Raw genomic sequence first — 19,229 nt, forward strand, 5'->3', positions numbered from 1 at the left:
TACATATTTTTGGTAAAAAAAAATGCTCAAAAGTTATAGCGCTTACAAAATAGGGGATAGTTTTATGGCATTTTTATTAATATTTTTTTTTTACTAGTAATGGCGGCGATCAGCAATTTTTATTGTAACTGCGACATTATGGCAAACATTTTTGACAAATTTTTGGGACCTTTGTCATTTATACAGCAATCACTGCTATACAAATGCAGTGATTGCTGTGTAAATGACACTGGCAGTGAAGGGGTTAACCAGTGGGTGGCAGTGTAGGGGTTAAGTGTTCCTAGGGGTGTGTTACTAACTGTGGGGGGGGGTGGGCTTTCTTTTAGTGAACACTGATCTCTGCTCCAATCACATGGAACAGAGATCAGCGTCACTTGTTGCTAGGCAGAACGGGGAGATGCTGTTTACAATGGCATCTCCCAGTTCAGCCACCCCGTGAGACGATCGCAGCTATGCCCACGACCGGACTCACGGGGCTCGCGATGGCAGGGCGGCATTTAAAATTGGACGTACCTGTATGCCAATATGCCTGCCCTTGCCATTCTACCGATGTACATCGGCGTACGCTGGTCGGGAAGTGGTTAAGTGTTTAATATTGCACCATGAGAGTCTATCTATTCATTTTTTTTTCTGAAAGGGCTGGCTTTTAAGATGTATGGTGATCTAAAAATACCAATAGATCTTTGAAGAACCATTGCTAAGATATAACCCAGATTGCTGGAAAAGCGCATATTGATCTCATTTGAGTGTGGGTCATTCCTTGAGGTAAGTGGTAGTAATGGGAGGTGGTGGTACACAGTGGTGGAGAACTTCTGCATTTTTGGAGCATGCATGAAACATGCAGTTAATTATGCATTGTAATCAATGAGGAGACACAAAGTTTAAGAAAAAGAGTTTGGAGTTTGGAGGACTTTTTGCGCGGTTACTGATATATTGGTTTTGGAGGATTTTTGATATTTGGTCACATTTATAATTTTTATAGTTATATGAGATTGCAAATCTATTCTATATATACAAGGCTTTTTTTCTCAGAGAATAGATGCAGGAACTCCGACCTTCACCCTTTGTTACTGCTCCCTACCCGCCCCTAAGCGCCGTTCCTTGGTTCCACCTTCTGCCAACCTCTCAGTGCCACCCATTTTAGAGAATACTAAAGCCCCGTACACACGAGAGGACTTATGTCCGACAGACTTCCGAAGGAGTTCCGTCGGAGTTCTGCTGGAATTCCGACGGAGTTCTGACAGACTTTTCGGCTGAGCGGACTTGGCCACACACGATCACACTAAACTCCGACGGATTCGAACGTGATGACGTACGACTCGGCTCAAATAAGGAAGTTCATAGCCAGTAGCCAATAGCTGCCCTAGCGTCGGTTTTAGTCCGTCGGAGTAGCATACACACGAGCGGATTTTTCGAAGGGGACCGGGTCCGGCGGAGTTCCTTCGGAAAAATTTGAAGCATGTTCCATATTCTAAAGTCCTTCGGACTTTGGCGAGTCAAAAGTCCGTTGCAGCCCACACACGATCGGATAGTCTGACGGACTCAGTCCTTCCTTGTGTACGCGGCATTAGTATCATTTTTGCTACTAAGTGATTTGCAGGGAATTCGTTAATGATAACAAAGAAAGACAGTAAAATAGATCCCCTGCAGTGGGCAACAATAGACCTTACCCCAGCAACAGTAGACTCCCACCCCCAGCAATGATAGACCTCACCACAGCAAAAATTGAGCCCCCACAACAAAATACCACCCCAGCAACAATAGACACTTGGCAGCAACAGATGTCCCAGCAGACTGCATCAATACACCCTTCAGGGGGCAGCAACAAAATACCTCTCCCCTAACAGTAGATCCCTCCCAGCAAAAATTGCTCCCCCAGAAACATAAGACTAGCAACAATGGACCTCCACACAAAAATAGATCATCAGTGACAATAGATCCCCTAGCAGCAAGCATTGATAGACCCTCCAGCACACCCCAGCACTCCTTGCATACATTCATTTCTGGAGGTGCCGGAACTGCATTCCCCCACATTCCTGCTGAAAAAAGAATATATATATATCTAACTATGGTATTTAAACTGGATACAAAGTAATCCCAACAATCAATCTAATGCATATATGAGATAGCAGCGTCAACAAGCTGTGAGAAATTCTTCATAATTTACAAAACATGTAAGATTAAAATCTCCTAAAGAATCATAGTTTTCATTTAAACCTAACAAATGCAGGGAGGATAATTGGTAGACCCACCTCACTACTCTTTTTCTGAATTCCACGACCCTATCTTCATCCCTTTTCAATTTAGGAACTTCTTCCAAACCATAACTTTTCGAAGTCACTATTCTTATGTCCCTTCTCCTAAAAATGTCTGGGAACCAGTAAATGTGTTGGTTTAAACCTAATGGATGACCGAAGCTGAGCCAATCTGTCTTTCACTTTCTGTGTAGTTTCCCCCACATATATTAACCTACATGGGCAGATCAATATATAAATCACAAAACATGATTGGCAGGTCAGATGTTGTCTAAAAGCAAAGCTTTTACCAGTCAAAGGGCGTACAAATGCATTTCCCTTAATGATCAGAGTACATTGTATGCACTCCAAACAGGAAAAAAATAATTCCCTGTTTTAGTGTCCAAGAAATGTCCTTTTTTTGTACTTGCGGAGATAAACAAAATTTCAATTTCACAAAGGCATCACAAAAACTGTGATTTATTTTAAAAGCATGCAGAGGTAATTGTTGAAATTCCTAAGACCTCTTTCACATTGAGGCAGTTTTCAGGTGCTTTAGCACTAAAAATAGCGCCTGTAAAGCACCTGAAAATCGGCTTTTATGCCTCCCCAGTGTGAAACCTCGAGTGCTTCTGCACTGGGGTGGTGCGCTTGCAGGATGGGAAAAAAAGTCCTGCAAGCAGCATCTTTGGGGTGGTATAGGAGCGCTGTATACAGCTTTAATGTGGGGATACGCATTCATAAGTATGCACCAATTCTTTTAATTATGTCAATATCTTCTTATTATATTCAGGAAAATGAGTACTGAAGGGAATCCATTTAGTTTTAGTTTTACTTTTCATAAGCTTCAACTTCCTTTCCTTTCCCAACACCCCTAATGCTTATTTTCTTGTTCCACTAAATCATTTGGATATCCCCTTGTTAGAAAGTTATCATCTCCTGCAACCTACCTCTACTTTCTGTGAGTCTCTTCAGTGAAAATGTGGTACACTCTCAGAAATTGACTCTTCACAATGTATCAAAATGTGCGTGCTGAATAAAAGCTGCTGAATAGCAGCAATTGGTTCTTACCCAATGGTTTTGTGTAAATGTCAGTGTGCAACATCCCATCTTTTTGTATACATAGCATCTAAAAAGGTAATTTTTTCATCATCCACATTTAAGTTAGATCAAACCTTTATAGTTCCTCATTAAAGGATATCAGGGTTCCAATGCTGCCATGTTATTACCTAAAGACATTATCAATGAAGCACCACCAAACCCTATAGTGTCTGGTTAACACTTTATAGGAATAAATGAATGTTGTCTCAAATTGATCAATAAATTTCCCTGTGAACAATGGGATGACATAGGAACTCATTGCAACCCCTCTACATTGTAGGTAAAACAACTCCTCAGAGATTAAATAGTTCTTAAACAAAATCACTTCAAACAACTCTCCAAATCAATACACGTGTTCCTTGGTATATAATTCACTAGCTACCATCAATTTTAATGCAGAATCAATCACTTTCACTTGATCAATTGATGAATATAAAAGTGACGTATCCCATGTCACTAGGGATAAAACAGATGCATTATCAGATAGCTCTTTCAGTCATTTACCAAAGTCACTGGTGTCCTTGATGTACTGTATGTCCTTGTCCTCTGCACCGAAGGTGCCACCAGCATATCCAAATATTTAGCTATAGGCACAAAAACGGACTCTTTCCCCAAAACTATTGGGCGACCCAAGGGAGTTATAAAGTCTTTATAGAAGTTTGGTAAAATGTACAGCATGGGATCTGTGGATGATCAGTCTGCAAATAATGAAGAAGGTATTTAGTAATCTTTCTTGCTCAGGCCTTTTTAGGACAAACCTTTATCTGCATTTTGATTACCTAATTTCTTGTATACCAAGGTATCTGTTAGTTGTTGAAGAATCTGTTTCCTATATGTCACATCGTCCATTATCACTAGGTAACCCCCTTTTTTTCCAGGCATTTTCCCTTTTATACTGAAATGTCTCTTGTGAGCTGCTATTGCCATGTGTCTTAAACTATTATAGCCATGTATAGCTGCTATTACCCCTTCACTAGAGATGGGCCAAACACCCCCTGGTTCGGTTTGAACCAGAACAGCCGAACATTGCAAAAAGTTTGTACCCAAACACCGAATCCCATTGGAGTCCATGGGACCTGAACTTGAAAAATCAAAAATCCCCATTTTGAAGGCTTATATGCAAGTTATTGACCATAAAAAGGGCATGGGGCCCAGCTACTGCCCTGGGGGACATGTATAATTGCAAAAAAAAAAAAAAAAACTGTTTTAAAGGAGCAGTGATTTTAATGATTCTTAAAGTGAAACAAGAAAAATTAAAAATTCCTTTAACCACTTCAGCCCCGGAAGGATCGACCCACTTCCTGGCCAAGCCATATTTCACGATATGGCATTGCATCGCTTTAACTGACAATTGAGCGGTCATACGATGCTGTACCCAAACAACTTTTTTTTCCCACAAATATAGCTTTCTTTTGATGGTATTTGATCACCTCTGCGATTTTTAGTTTTTGCGCTATAAACAAAAAAAAGAGCGAATAAAACACTATTTTTTACACACTTATTTGCTGAAGAAATTTGCAAACTGACACACCAAGTCCTGGAACTGTCTTTGCATGTAAGTGCACCTCCAGCAGTAAAGCAGGAGCCAGAGCCCAAAGTTAACCCACCTGACCGTTTTACTGGTGACCCCCATATGTTTTCCAACTTTAAAAATAGTTGTATGCTATACTTTAAGCTTAAGCCACACTGGTTCTGAAGCACAGCAGGTCAGCCTGATTATTACATAGTTGTAGGGGGATCCCCAGTTTTGGGCATTTAGTCTTCCCACAGATGACCCAGTCAGAGTGTCAGTTGAAGCCTTTTTCAAAGCCTTAGGTTTACTGTATGATGATTCTGACTGTGCCCATTCAGCTGAAGCTAACCTTAGGTTATTACATTAGGATAAATGCACCGCTGAACAATACTGTTCTAATTTCTGACGCTGGGTACCTGACTCTGGATGGAATGACCCAGCTCGAAGAATCCAGTTGAGGTTAGGTTTATCAGACTCCATCAAATACTTCTTAGTACACTACCCTGAATCAAAGTCTTTAAATGAAGCCATGCAAGTAGCCATCCGTACAGACAGGCGTTTACAGGAAAGGCATACAGAGAGGTTTGTTTCTTTGCTCCCTAGTACGCTGTCCACCTTTTTTTCATTTCCTGAGCCCTCTCAGCCTCCCCAGGAGGATGAGCCCATGCAAACTGGCGCTACCCATTTATCCTCTGGGGAAAAGGCTAGAAGGAGATCTCAGGGTCTCTGATTATATTGTGGCAGCCACGCTAGCTGTCCTAATATGCTGAGAAACGCCAAGAGTCTCGGGTGGGGTCTTCTTCTATAGACCATACCGTGTCTGTTTCACTCAGAGATGGCTTATTTTTTCCTGCACAACTTAGTTCTGCCAAATTTTCTCACCACCTCTCTGCTTTCATTGATTCTGGTGCTGCTAGCAATTTCATTGATAGGAACTTAGCACACAGTCTACAGTTTCCAGGGATTAAAGTGCACAGACCTTTCTCAGTCTTAGCCATTGATAACTCTCCCTTGTCCATGGATCTGGTGACTTTGTGTACAGTACCTATTACCCTGACCATTGGGGCATTTCACAGGGAGAGAATCAGCTTCTACCTGATCTCATCTTCTGCGTATCCCCTTATAGTTACATAGTTACATAGTAGGTGAGGTTGAAAAAAGACACAAGTCCATCAAGTCCAACCTATGTGTGTGATTATATGTCAGTATTACATTGTATATCCCAGTATGTTGTAGTCATTCAGGTGCTTATCTAATAGTTTTTTAAAACTATCGATGCTCCCCGCTGATACCACCGCCTGTAGAAGGGAATTTCACATCCTTGCCACTCTTACAATAAAGAACCCTCTACGTAGTTTAAGGTTAAACCTCTTTTCTTCTAATTCGAATGAGTGACCACGTGCCTAGTTAAATGCTGTCCCTTCCGCAAAAAGTTTTTTCCATATTGTGGGGTCACCAGTACGGTATTTCTAAATTTAAATCATATACCCTCTCAAGCATCTCTTCTCCAGAGAGACTAAGTTCAGTGCTCGCAACCTGTCCTCCAGACCCTTTATTAGCTTTGTTGCCCTTCCTTGTACTCACTCCATTTCCAGTACATCCTTCCTGAGGACTGGTGCCCAGAACTGGACAGCATACTCTGAGTACTGCTGGACCAGAGTCTTGTAGAGCGGGAGAAATATTGTTTTATCTCTGGAGTTGATCCACTTTTTAATGGATGCCAATATTCTGTTTGCTTTTGTTAGCAGCAGCTTGGCATTGCATGTATATACTTGGACCCCCAGGTCCTTTTCTATCCTAGATTCCCCAACAAGTTCTGGATTCTTAGATTCTCCCAGTGTATAGATTGCATTCATATCTTTGCAACCCAAATGCATTATTTTACATTTTTCTACATTAAAACTCATTTGCCATTTGGTTGCCCACCCCATTAATTTTTTCAGATATTTTTGCAAGGTTTCCACATCCTGCAGAGAAGTTATTGCCCTGCTTAGCTTAGTATCTTCAGCAAATACAGAGATTGAACTGTTTACCCCATCCTCCAGGTCATTTATTAACAAATTAAATAGGATTGGTCTCAGCACAGAACCCTGGGGGACCCCACTACCCACCCCTGACCATTCTGAGTACTCCCCATTTATCACCACCCTCTGAACTCACCCTTTGAACCTAGTTTTTAATCTATATACTCACCTTATGGTCCATGCCAACAGGCCTTATTTTGTGCAGTAAACAAGTATGGGGAACCGTGTCAAATGCTTTTGCAAAACCCAGATACACCATGTCTATGGGCCTTCCTTTATCTAGATGGTGACTCTTCTCCTCACAGAATGATTCTTCATGAATCCATGCTGATTACTGCTAATGATACTGTTCTCATTACTAAAGTCTTGTAAATAGCCCCTTATAATTGTAATTGTCCCTTGTAATTACCAGGGATGTATTTTGGGTCCTTTTAAAATATTGCTGCTACATTGGCTTTTCTCCAATCTGCTGGTACCATTCCAGTCAGTAAAAATTAGGAACAATGGTCTGGCAATTACATGACTGAGTTCTCCAAGTACCCTCGGGTGCAAGTCATCTGGTCCCGTGATTTATTAATGTTAAATTTCCCAAGTCTTATTTTAATTCTGTCCTCTGTTAACCATGGAGGTGCTTCCTGTGATGTGTCATAAGGATAAACTTATCTTGGGGTATCCCTAGCTTAAACTTCACAACCTGCACATAGATTGGGCTGCAGAGGAGATTGGGTCCTAGTCCCAGACTTGTATAAAGAATTGCATTAAAACTGCTTACCAGGTTGCCCATGTATAACTCTTGTGTGGCCAGTACCAGTCACGTGCCTTTATTACAGTCCTATTCAGATCCTGATCATGACAACATTTTCAAATGTGACTACAGTTTACATAACCATGTGCCTTTATATGACTCTGTTATAACAAAAGACGCTTACAAGTCTATTGAATTATCTACAGGTCACTTCTTCAGCCAATTGCCACAGCCTGAACTCTCTCCTCCTAGAAACCAAGCTTATCCATTGTCTTGTAGCTTTGAGCCCTGTTTGGAAACTTCCTATAAGTCCTCAGAAGTACCCTGGATTACCCTTACCTTTGCCTGTTACTAAACTCCCTTGAATTTCCACAAGTTCCACTGTCGCTACACTTGGGGATGCGATTCAGACAGTTGCTACGCCTGGCAAAGCGATTCAGACAGTCTCTATACCTGGCGATGCGGCCCAGTCAGCCACTGCATCAGTTATGCCAGCCCAGCCCATGCCCATTGAGCTTCCTGCTTTTTCTTATTCAGGACTTTCTGTAACCTGGCCTCACCCTAATTCTACTACACCCATTCTGACCTGTCTAAGAGGTTTAATCCACCCTTTGGATAAACTACCTCATTCCGCCAGGTGGGGCTTTCAACCTTTTTGTTCAGGGCTCTCTGTATTCTGCTCATGTTTCAGCTGTCCGGCTTGACCCCTGTGACAAGTCCCCTGCTAACCAGCCTGACCCTATGGATCCACGGACCTCTGCCCAGTCTGATGGCCCCGTGCTGGATGTATAACTTGTCTTTGAGGGTCTGGGGGCTCCTCCTCAAAGGGGGTGGGGGTTATGTCAGGATCACTTAGTGCTCCTGCTCCTCATTCCAACATCCAGGTGTTTGCTGTTGCATTCTCTCTGTCTGTGTTCACCTGCGAGGTGATTGATCTGGTCAGTCACCTGTTATAAGCAAACCGAAGACTCTATCCCTTGCTTGTGATAGAGACAGAATTAGCTGCATTGTTCCTGATCAAGCCTTCTGTTTGTCGGCCCTGGTTTGCTATTGGATTTCCCTGTGTATGACCTGGATCCGATATTGGACTTTTCCCTGAACCCAGCCTGCCTTTTACCTAGACTGTCATTGGATTGGATATTGGACTATTCCTTGAACTCAGTCTGCCTTTTACCTGGCCTGTCATATAACAATGCTATCTGTCTGCTAAACTGCAAGTAGTCTGTTGTTTGCTCTGTTCGCGTCTGCCCTGGTGTGGGGGCCAGGCACTATAGCATTTTGTATAAGTCCTGGGGGCAACCAAGTATTGGTAGGCTTGCTCGCCTTAAGCACACAGTAGCTAGCTATAGTGTCTGACCACCCGCATTGGGGTAGAGGTGACATTTCTGACAATTAGTTAATGCCATTTTGGTTATTTGGTTTTGGCGAGTTATCTTTGGGTCTGATCCACTGGTCCTGTGATATAAAAGATGGACAGTAGTCCGGAGCAGGGAGTGAAGAAGAGAGTAGAGTGGAGAGGGGAGTAGGTGGGGGTAGTGGATAGAGAAAGAGAGCCCCCCCCCCCCAAGTAGAGAGGCCCAGTACCTGTAATAGAACCCTGTAAGGGAGAAGATCAGAGAGCAAAGGTCACCAAGGTCTTGGGTGCATCCCCGAAGATTCCAGCACTGGGAAATGCCACTGATAGATCATATTCTTCATACATGGACTCCCCCTTTACAGGTATGCCAGGGCCACACACAGTCTGAGTTAGAAGTAAGGATGTAGGAACATTTTAGTGCATGCATAGAGTTCATGGTGGTTGCACAGCAGGACCCCATGCAGTTACTGGGAGTGAGGTAATAGTGATATGCTGGGTGGATGTGGACAAGGCTCAGTGTGTCCCACCTAAATGCAAGTTACAGAAAAGGTGCACATTGTCATGGGGACCCAAGAGTTAGCTGGAGAACCTTAAAGTTCAGCATCCCCCACAGCGGCATTAGCCTGGTCCCAGGGCATTGATAAAAATAGCACAGAAGAAAGGTACCCCATGTGTAAGAGAGTGATCCCATCCCAAGTGCCTAGCGTAGCCTACTCCAGGACTAACCTTCTCATGTGACCCAGACTTGATGCTGAATGAGCTAATGGGAAAACATAGATGAAAGGTTCATTTTCAGCCCTACATCACCTACATATTGGATCTGGGGGTTGTTTAGCTCAGTGGGTCCATTCTCCAGTCTGAACTGTAGCTAAGGGCTTGCTGGTCCACTTTTATCAAACAAAACAGGACATGAAAATATCAAGCCACCTGGCTCTCCTTTCAGAGGCTCTGCTAGTCTTGACATCATCCTTTCAGACCCAGCTCTCTCAGCTCTCTGGGCTCTCCTAGACTCACCTGTAGGAGTGGGCAATGCTACTCACAGAACAGGGTCACTTGTCCGGCACATGGAACACATTTACTCATGCCAAGCACCGTGTACACTTGAACAAATAAACTGGACTCCGTGCATGCACTTAATTAACTTTTCCTCTTCATACCTATGCCCAGGCTGAGGACCTTGGTGGTGCAGATCTGCTCCTGTTGCTATGGGAGAGGAATCGCTGCAGAAGCAGTGTCGTTTCTCATCTGCCACATGAACACGCTTAACAAAAGGTTGCTTGCCAAATCTGCATTACCCTTGGTAATCACTGTAGCTTCACACTGTGTTAACTCTTTCTACTGCCGGCAAAACGCCGCTATTGCAGGCAGTTTTAACTCTTTTTTTGGCCGCTAGCGGGGCTTAAAATCATGCGCCTCAAATCCAACAGTAAAACACTGCTAAAAATAGTGGCGTTTTACCGCCAGCTCTGTGGGAGGCGCAGTGTGAAAGGGGTCTTAAGCCAGGCGAAGGCAAAGTTTCATAAGCTTTACTTGAATAATGAGGCTGATGAGAATCATAAGATAACAGTTCAACAATAAGTTCAGTCTTTCTTAACATCCCTAATCCCCAACTACAAGCTTGTGGCTGCCCCAGCATACCTGTACAGGAAAGAGTCCATTCTTGTCAGTGTCCCTGGTTGGCATCCTAACAGAGGACTGCAAGTCCCAACAATTCTCCTACACCTGGAAGGCTTCAGGATAGAGGTTTGTATCAGCTTTGCTGGAATTAGGAGAGAAGCACTCTCCCATACCTTGCTGATGTCTGTGTCTTTCCTTCCCATGCAGCAGGCAGTGCACTGTGAGACTACATGGCTCAGCAGCAGTTTCCCATACAGGCTCTCCGGATGATTGCTTGGCTGAACAGATTACATATTCAGCTGATAGCCTTTCCTTCTCCCAGTTGGCTGGTACTCCTGTGAGCAAAGTTTCCCTCCTGAGTTTATAAGCACTGTGAAGGGGCAAAGCCCAGCAGGAAGCATGCCAAAAAAGACCTGGGAAACAAGTTAACTCTTTCTCTCCTGGCTGGGTCATTACTAGTGATGTCCAGTTCATGAACGAATCGTTCTTTTGAATCGATTCTTTTCAGTGAACTGGATGAATCGATTCATCTGACTGAACTGATTCGTTTGAAACAGTTTACTCTGCACTCAGTACATAGCAGAGCAGGCCTGGTAATATGATCCTAGAGTGAGAGAGCTCCGCCCCTCCCTGCAACCAATCAGCTGACTCAAAGCACTCAGGAACTGGATACAAACTTAAAACAAGAGTCAGGAATACACAGCACACTGAGTTAAAGAATCATACAAGTTACCGAGTTAAAGAATCATACAAGTTACTGAGTTAAAGAATCATCCAAGTTACCGAGTTAAAGAATCATACAAGTTACCGAGTTAAAGAATCATATCAGTTTTTAGAACACAGTACACTGAAAGAACCATGAGTCACCACCAGTAAAACAATACACTAAACCAATGAGGTAGCAGCAGTGATCAGGTGGTACGGACAGCCTAAGGCCCTTTCACACTCATGCGACTTGTCCTGCGACTTGAGACTGCAAAGTCACATGACAAGTCACACCCCATGATTTCCAACGAGTTCAGTTCATATCTGTGCGACTTCAAAGTAGTTTTTGTACTACTTTTGTCTGACTTTGATGCGACTTGTGGCAGAGACCTCAAGGATTACACAGACATTGCTTCAAGTCGTGGCAAAAATCATGGCAAAAGCACTTCACTTTCAAGTCGCACAAGTGTGAAAATAGCCTTAACGATTGAATTTTACTACCAGGGGTACTTCGCCCATGGTAGTGGTAGTAAAATCTGATCATCATTCCTGCGCATGCGCTGTAAAGACTACGGGCAAATCTGATGGCTAGCAATGTTAACTGTGAAGTTGGCCCATCAGAATGCAGTTCACATGCACAAAAACCCACTTTTCATTTAGGCTCCATTTCCACTTGTGCAACTTGTCCTGCGACTTTGTACTATGATTTCCAATGAGTATTATTCGTATCTGTGCGACTTCAAAGTAGTCCCTGCACTACTTTGGTCCCACTTGGATGCAACTTGAGATCCATAGACCTCTGGAATACACAGGCATTGCTTTAAAGTCGCATCAAAATTGTGTCAGAATTGTGCAACTTTCAGGCTGCGTTAGCCTGAAAAGCCTGAAAGTTGCACGATTCTGCCACGACTTGAAGCAATGCCTCTGTATTCTGGAGGTTTATGGACCTCAAGTCACATTAAAATGGGAGCAAAGTAGTGCAGGGACTACTTTGAAGTCGCTGTGACTTGAAGTCGGACAGATATGAATGGTACTCATTGGAAATCGGGTACTTCTTGTCATGCAACTTTGCAGTCCCAAGTCCCAGGACAAGTTGCACAAGTGGAAACAGAGCCTAAATGAAAAGCAGGGTTTGTGTGCATGTGAACTGCATTCTGGGGCAACTTCACAGTTAACATTGCTATCCATCAAATTTGTGGAAACCTAGGCTCAGGGCCAGTTCACACTGCTGCATAGTGCAAAATCGCATGCGATTTGCACTGCAGTGCAAATCACAGGCGATGTCCGTGCAATGCAATTTCAGCCATACAGATAGTATGGCTGAAATCGTATCGCATTCGGACTAAACTCGCACAGGACCCTTTTTTTGGTCCGCACCAGAATCGGATCGCATTGCACCCATGCGATCCGATTCATGTCCAAACTGACACTTTGCAGTGTGACATGCAAGCTGAAATGGGGGTGTCATTAACATTGTATGACACTCCCCAGCAGTCCGCATATGTCGTTGTGAACTGTTGTGCGAGTCTGGTGCGATGCAGGAACCCGTAGTGGATTCACAGGGTTCCCTCATAGCACAAGTGTGAACCCAGCCTAACACAGCTGTTTGTGTATCACCAAAATTCATGACACTGAGCTAATCTGACAACAATAGGCTTGTGCTCTGCGCCGATGAACTAAATCAAAGTAAACGTCCCCAGGACCTGCCAACCTTCTGTGTGAATCAGTCTTCTAATTCTAATCATTTAATATGGTTGAATCAAAGCTTCGGTTCACTTGCTTGTCAGTAGACTCAGCAAGTGAACCGAAGAACCGAAGAATCGATTCATTGAATCGGTTCATTTCAGTGAGCAGTTCGAAATGAACCGATTCACTTTAAAGATCCGGACTTCCCATCACTAGTCATTACCCATTTCCTGCCTACACTCTCCAACATGAAGTCCAGTGGATTACCTTTCCTAATAGAAGTATACCAATCTCCTGGATGGAGCATAACACTGTATCCTGGTGGGAGCTTTGGCCTGCCTCCAAATGGTCAGGTACTTGCTTATAATGAGTGTGCACACCTTTAAACTCACACAGCCTGCAGGTCTCCAGTAAGATCTGTTCACAGGTTTGAAGACTTCACACCAAGCAAAACTCTTTGAAGCTTTCAGACTCTGGACCTTGATCTAGGATTACAAATCCCAGAGAGAACTGAAACCCACATCTCCTTTACTCAGATCCAATATGCCAGATCCCCACATGCATTAGTGTAAACCCTGTGTTGGTTTTTCCTTATATTCAGATAGTGGTGTGGCCTAGCACTTTCGCAATATGCAGACACACTTTTAACAGAATAAAACACTATGTTTAGATATATAAATCATACAAGGAAATGAAGGGTATACAGAACTCTCAATCATAAAGATTATGTGAATGTCAGCAATTATGTAAAAATTAGATGCCTTTGAGAGTTCTAACACTAGTAATTGGTATATGTTTAGATAACATCAAAAATGACCAATAATAAATTGCATTTTCAATGATAAAACATAATGATATTCATTGTTCTCACTTCACTTGTAATTGCCTGCTGTCTGCATCTCACAACCTCTTTGAATTGAGTAACTACTGTTTAAAGAAAAACAAACTACATTAAATGCTGCAGAGAAATGAGAAATGCAGTCTGTAGTGATCAAACATTCACATTCTTGTTTGTCATTGACCATAAATAATCATTTCTAAACCATTCATACAATAGTCTTTAAGACATTTGCTACATAATGTCCATTTAAAGTAAGAATACAGGTTTGGTAAGGAAATTATTTTTATATATATATATATACTAATAATGTTGTATTGCTATTACAATGCCTCTGTTTGAGTAGCCTCGTCATAGCATAAAGTATATATATGAAAAACACAAACCAGTAAAGTGCACTACAAGGTCCAGCCCAACAATCTATGGTATCAGCATGGTGAGGACAACAGTTCATTCCAACACACAAGGGTCCTGCAGCTTGCCAGGTAAATATCCAGGAAGATCCAGGGAGCTCAAACAACAAAGAAATGACAGTGAGAGATCCTCATTAGAAAGATACAATAATTTATTCCATTAAAAAAAAAAGTACACTTAAGCCTCTTTCACACATGTCCGCTGACATCCGACCCGCTCCGATCCGAAAAAGTGTGATGTAGGAAAACCCTATTTTTCCATCCATCTGCAGATCGCATCGGATGAAAACGGACTCTACGGTCGATCTTCAACCAATCCCCCATAGGGGAGAGCAGCGCTCTGACAGATCCATCCCTGCACAGTGTGCAGAGACAGACCTGTCATCTGCCTGCTCAGCGGGGATCGATGGAGCAATCCCATGCTGAGTGAAGCAGAGCCCGTACATGGACACGTACATGTTAGAATCTTGGTAACCAGCATGGATGGCAGATGTAAAACACCACAGGGGTGTACGCAGGGGCGGACTGACCATTGGGCCACTCGGGCACTGCCCGAGGGCCCCATGCCACTAGGGGGCTCCATCAGGGTTTCCAGCCTCAGTAAAACCAGGGACAGTATGTAAAAAATTGTGTTTTTTTTACATCCGTCTCTGAAATGTCCCTTACCGACATCCTTTTGGTCTAAAAATCCCAAGATTATAGCTGCCCCACCTCTCCAGTACCTTCTCAGCCAATAGAAACATGTCTGTGTATACTGTGTGATTGTATACTGTGTGTTTGTGTATACTGTGTGGCCCCATAATCTCTGATTGCCTGGGGGCCCCATAATCTCCTATTGTCCGGGTGCCCCATGAGTTGTCAGTCCGCCCCTGGGTGTATGCAGTGTGATGGATGAAGAAATTCAAAGGCTGTCAATGTATGAGCCTGTCATTTCCCTCTAGCCGGCATTAGGGAGATAAGATCATGACAGCTGTCAGAAAGCCCGCCATTCCTCAGCATCCTGCCCAAGCGCAGTCTGCCTCGTGACAACCTCTTTGTGTTTTGAGAAGTGGGGGATAATACCGGGGGTGGCTAACGTGTTTCAGAGGTTCATTTCTGCTTTGTCAAAAACCTGCCCTGTTGGACTAATGACTAGGTTTTTATTGTGACAGCTCAAGTGAGTGTGTGTGTGTGGGGGGGGGGGGGGGGGGGGTTGGGAGCAGGGGCAGATTTCAACATACATGCTCCCTAAGGAGTTGCCAGTAAATGGCACCTTATTTGAAACACCAAATTCTAATCATAGATTTGAAATGGTAAAATAAATATAGGGGCGTAATTACTTGTTCCATATGACAGTTACATTTTTGTTAATGAAAATGAATACACCATGTCAGCTATATGTGGCATTTGTTCATAAATATCGCTAGTCGAACAAAAAAATTGACTAATCTATGGGCTGCCTTTATCTCTATCCCCTCTAAAACTGACCAAACTTTATAGAACTTTCTTATTCAATTTTGTTTGGATTTACCTTCAACTATGTAGTACAAGGGCCTGCCTGATTGCATACAAATTGAAAATGTTTAGGATTGACCTCATAATATATGTTTTTTGTAAATATACAGTAATATAGATATAAAGAAGTATCCTCCCAGGATTTTTATCAAACTAAAGCTCCGAACACACAAATAGAATATCGTACAAAAAAAACCACTTCCAAAGTGATCGTATGGTGAACTGAAATTAGAAGCTGATTGGCTACCATGCACAGATGCACCAGATTCTGACTGCACCAGTTTTAGTAAATGTCCCCCTTGGTGTCCCGCTTTTGGGTTTGGTATGGATTTTAAAGGTAAAAACTCCATACAAAAATGAAAAAAATCATGAGGGTAACCTGCTAAAATCCCCACCAGACCCTTATCTGGGCACGCCTGGAAGGAGAAAAAGAACATGTTTGAACCATACCAGACTACATGCTTTCCACAAAGGAAATTATCTTAACTGAGGAAGATTCAGGTCAAGGTTGTGGTGTTCTTTAGGTGAAAGGTTTATCAGAATCTGGTGGCTTCATTTAACAATAAGAGGGCACCCAGATACCACACCCCGTGAATGAGAAAGGGGATTATAATATTCCTACTCCTTCACATAAATGTAAATAAGGACAGGCACAGTTTTTGACAGGTCCCACACAAAAAAGTCCCACATTGTAAATTCATGGTCACCTAGACTTAATAGATTTAGAACCATGTTGATCATAATGCCCTGATATCTGCCAATTCACCAAAAGAAAAAAAACACCAACCCCCAACACACAGCTGCTCCCATCGCCAGGGTTGTGGGCAGAGGCCCTTGTCCTCATTAACATGGAGACTAGTTGCTTTGCCAGAAGGCCCCCCCGGCAAGGTACCCCCTGATGCTGAGGTTATGTGGTGTGGTATGGTTCAGGGGGAGTGCATGCTCCACCCAGGGGTGGATCCAGGGGGGGGCAATTGCCCCCTCTGAAAATACCACTGATTGCAGTCCCCACCGAGTTACTCTCTCTCTCACATCAGTATAATCAGCCAATGAGCGGCACTGAGAGAGAGAGACTCTGTGTTTGTGGTCATTACGCTGCACCAGACCTGGAGAAGATGGAGGGAGGAGGTGTGTGGAGCTGTGCCGTTGGCTACCCTGCAGTGCCCTGCACTGGTTGCTAATGCCTGTGCCACCTGGTGTGTAGCAACCAGTGACGTCAGTCATGTTGGAGGCTGGAGCCGCTGCTGAGGAGGAGGAGAACCCCTGCATTCATAGCAGAGCCTTCTTCGTTCTCCGCCCCTGAGTGAGAGTGTTGGCTCCACCCACCCCCTCCCTCCATCTTCTCCACAGCACAGCATCACTTTCAGACAGTGCAATTAACGGATCACAGGAAAAAGAGGGGAAAAACTGCGCTACGGGAAAAAGAAGCAAATAGTGTTGAACGGAAGCTGCAATTCAAATATATACCAAAAATATATCAAACAAAAATAGAAAAAAGAAGAACTGCGCTAACCACAAGATACCCAATGTGATTAGGGTATATGAAAGTATCAGACCCACACTGTGGGTCTTAGTATCTAGTGTGTTAATATTGTGAATTCCCCAGACTCAATATATGTGTATCAAACTCTGTGCATAAACCCCTAAACCATAAAGATAAGAATATAAAGAATATATATTTGCTATTAGGCATAAATGACCTATCGAAAAAATACTAAATCTGTGTTCAGAGACACTCTGTCTAATGTCCATACAATCATATATCAAAAAATTAAAAAATTAAATAAAAAATAAACATAAAAAATAAATGTCCATATAGTGAATGAACACCAGTGAAACAAAAATTTCAAATGAGGTACGACAATAAAGAAAAGTTCCAAACGACTGAATTGCAAATGCACGGATTGAAAATCTTCTCCAAAGACGTGGTGTGCTTATCCCATCACCGAAATAAATGAATCAGCTCCTTACCAGATCCAGACGACCCCCCGTTACAGAGGGTCACCACAAGCAGTAGTAGTCAAAAGGGTGTCCGGATAGCGCCTCCTCCTCAGATGGTCACGAATCTTCCACACGATGGGGTTGTGGCTGTTACTCACTCCCAACACGACGTGGTGTCACATAAGGGAAAACATAGGCTCCAGATAGTGTAAAACCAAATGACTTTAATTCTTAAAAAGCGAACGTAAACACTTACATAAAAGACTTTAAAAGCAGGTTCAAAACAAAGACGTGCACCGGCCGGATACACGCCAACGCCAAGACCAACCCGTCCTTCCTGGTCCACAAAAACGAACACGACTTGGGGTGACGTCGACACGTTCGCACCGCCCTACGCGTTTCGTAATAATTTACGTCGTCCAGGGGCACGGGCGGCGTGCGACGTCACCCCTTTTATAACCATATATTTAACCAAGCCTCACTTTGGGTCAGCGGCCATTTTAGACGTCACCAACAATAGTAATCAAAGAGAACGTAGGCCAAGCCTCACTATCACTCACGAACGTCAGATGTGCGTCTCCGCAACGAACGTCCTATGGTTGCGGGCCAAGCCTCGTTTTCATGTGGACGTTATAGGATCATAAGCCAAGCCTCGCTTCCAGGTATTAGCCCTATCGGCAGAGTAACATGGCAGATGCCCTCACATGAAAGTGCGCCTCCTGAACCCCGGAACAGGGTACAGTGTGGATCGCCAAAACAGAAGGATAAAATAGATTAAAAATCAATAAGGTAAAAAAATAAAAAATTATAATAATGTATTAGAAAAAAATAATAATAAAAAATAGAAAAAATAAATAGGCCATCCCAAATAGGGACAGGAATGCATCAGAAATTCTACGCTTCCTGCTGCATTCATACGGCCAACAGGTCCAGTTACGTGTGGACAAATAGGTGTAAAGATACCTCAAAGGTAGTGCGTTTACCCGGTGTGTTTATATAGCAATCAAATTCACTTAGGAAATGAGATTGTTGTAGACATGTATTTCAAGTGCCTTCTTGTCTCGCGTGTTCCCCAGGGACTTTTCTGGAGTGCCCCAAAACAACGTCGAGGGATAGACCTAACAGTAACCTAAAAGGCCGCCAGACCCAAAGCCAGGTCTGTCACACCAGAATGTGCTCTACAATGATATACACCAAAGTAAACAGCAAGAAAAAATTAATAATGCAGCAAGAAAAATTAATAATGCAATCAGGTGATTTTTCACAGTAACTAATACAGTAAAACCATTGTAGGGAAACATTACATCAAAACAGGTCACCTCATGAGTTATTAATGAAGGCATTTACATCGGTGTCCACATTGAGGCCAAACGGAGTGTATGTTTTTAATTTATGAATCCAGGCCATTTCGAGCTTGGATATCTCCCTGACCAAGGACCCCCCCCTCCAGTGGGGCTTATATTTATCTAAGCCAACAAATAGGGTGCCTGATGGGTCTCTCTTGTGTGTCTGATCGTAATGCCTGGACACAGGGTGTTTGTCGAACCCCCGTCTGATGTTA

The sequence above is a fragment of the Lithobates pipiens genome, unplaced genomic scaffold, assembly GCF_037356315.1.
Source record: "Lithobates pipiens isolate NorthernLeopardFrog02 unplaced genomic scaffold, aLitPip1_a1.2 Scaffold_19, whole genome shotgun sequence".
NCBI classification, from domain to species: Eukaryota; Metazoa; Chordata; class Amphibia; order Anura; family Ranidae; genus Lithobates; species Lithobates pipiens.